At 35.0% G+C, this 2,230-nt stretch overlaps 1 non-coding gene across 1 annotated transcript; it reads right to left on the bottom strand.

Moving 5' to 3' along the window:
• On the bottom strand, window positions 1-185 carry LOC136974057 (U2 spliceosomal RNA). Its single transcript, XR_010880590.1, has one exon. It is a non-coding gene; the product is annotated as a U2 spliceosomal RNA (small nuclear RNA).
• Window positions 186-2,230: the final 2,045 nt, after the last annotated feature.

Below are 2,230 nucleotides of genomic sequence, written 5' to 3' on the forward strand. Positions count from 1 at the left end.
AAGGGGTGGGCTATCCCGAGATGTAGTGCAATACTCGGGCAACCCGTGGCCGGGAGGGAGCAAGCCCCCGTTCCCCGCCTGTTTTCAAAAATCAGATGATATTTGGAAGGCTCCCGATGGGGGCCCTATCAGATATCAAGCTGATAAGAACAGATACTTTTTTTTTTTTTTTAAATAAATTTTATTATTTCCAAACAACATTACAATAGGCTCTGCATGAGCAGAGAATTAGCATTACTAGATTTACACATAGGAGTATATAGAGCTCACATACAGTAACAATGGCATTGACGGTTATTACAATAATGATATAACACATGGTTCCCTATACCAATAAATAATATTAAATAAACTATGTACATTGGAATGGTATAGGGATACACAAGGCTTTAGTCTTAGATAGTTACAGATTAATGATATGAGTAATACGGAAACTATAATTCACATTGGTAAAAGCACAAACAAATTTAACTACAACAGTTGTTAGCCTTATTAACATGTATATAACGTAACATTAACCGACATAAAGTTGCACAGATAATACATACCGAAGAAGCACGACATATGTTAATAAGGGATTAACATACAAAACCAATACAATATAGTGGGTCTACAAAACACATAACAGAATAGGTAAAGACACAAGCTACACTAGGGTGTAGGAGAGAGAGGGTGGGAGAGGGAAAGAGTCCTCTCACCACTGATCGTTGAGGATGATGTCACCATTGATGTTTTTCCAAATTACAGAGTCAGTACTGTGGTAGTATAATCTGAATTCTGTATCTGTCATCTTGTTCATATCGGATTTGATCTTCGTGGCTATTTCATCTCTTATTTTTGTTACAAGAAGAGTTACATTTTATTTTTTATTGTTAAAGATTAGAGCACATCTTGCTTTCCACAATAGTCTTTTTGTAGCTGCTATGAACAGATTAAGGAGGTAGTTGTTTTGATTTTTGACAGGTAACTTGGAATGATAGCAGATTGTTGGTCAGTTTAGTTTGGTTTTAAAGAGTTTATCTATCCAATACCAGATATGTCTTGCCAGGTTACACTCGTAGAATATATGGATGTTGTTTTCTTCTTTACTGCAACGGGTACATTTGTCATTTCTAACTCTGTGATATATGTAAAGGAGGGTTTTAGACATTATAGCATTGTTAATAAGTCTTTAGGAGGTTTCTCTCCACTCTGCCGGTAAGATGCCAATGTTGCTCCAACATTTTTTCCAATTTATTGTTTTATCTGACATGTTTGTATTGTCTTCCTGCATGTGAATGGTTTTATAGATGTTTTTTGGCTTAATATTACTAGTAACGTTGTTATTGGCAATCAACTGATTAGTTATTTTTCTCCAATTTTTGTAAGTAGAGTTGTTGTCCACCAGGAATGGTGAAGTACCAGCTTTAGGTTTTAGTTTGTTTGCTGTAGGGCCGAGAATGTATCTTGCCAAGTCTGCCAGGGAATGGTCGTCTTTTATGATAATGTTGATTACATTCGCCAATTGCAGAGAGCATTCTAGTTTTTTGATGTCCCATATTCCCCAACCTCCATTCTGAATATTATTTCTCATCAATTTTCTTTTAATGGGCTCAAATTCACTCTGCCATATGTAGGAGAAGATTGGTCTCTCTAATTTTCTGATGTCTTTTTTAGAAAGGTTTGATACATATAGATGGTATATTATTTTAGCATAGACTATTTTTCTCGCCACAACTATTCTCTCTAGCATGTAGAGCCAGGTGTTGTCCCATTGCTTTAATGTGTACAATTTTATTATACATGTCCTCTAGATTTAGTTTGCTGCTATTTTTCCCTATTCAAATTCCTAGCGTTTTCATTAATTCGACTGTTTTGATATTTGTATTACTACAATTGATGTTGCGGTGTATACTAATTATTTTGCATTTATTTTCATTAATTTTCATTTGGGTTATCTCGCTGAAGGTATTAATTTTTATCTAGGATTCTGCTGAGAGCGATATTGTCGGTGAGGAGGAAGTTGATATCATCTGCATGGGCTATGTATTTTATAGACCTATTCATGCCAGGAATATGAACAGGTGTGATAAGCTTGTCATTATTAATCAATTTTAGGATAGTTTTGATATACATAGTGAACAATGCCATGGAGCTGGGACAACCCTGTCTTACACCTGCATTGCAATCAATGTTATCAGACTCAAAATTTTTTATGCTAATTTTTATTTGGGGAGATACGTATAACTTT

Source organism: Centruroides vittatus, unplaced genomic scaffold (assembly GCF_030686945.1).
Source record: "Centruroides vittatus isolate TY-2023 unplaced genomic scaffold, ASM3068694v2 contig_337, whole genome shotgun sequence".
Classification (NCBI taxonomy): Eukaryota; Metazoa; Arthropoda; class Arachnida; order Scorpiones; family Buthidae; genus Centruroides; species Centruroides vittatus.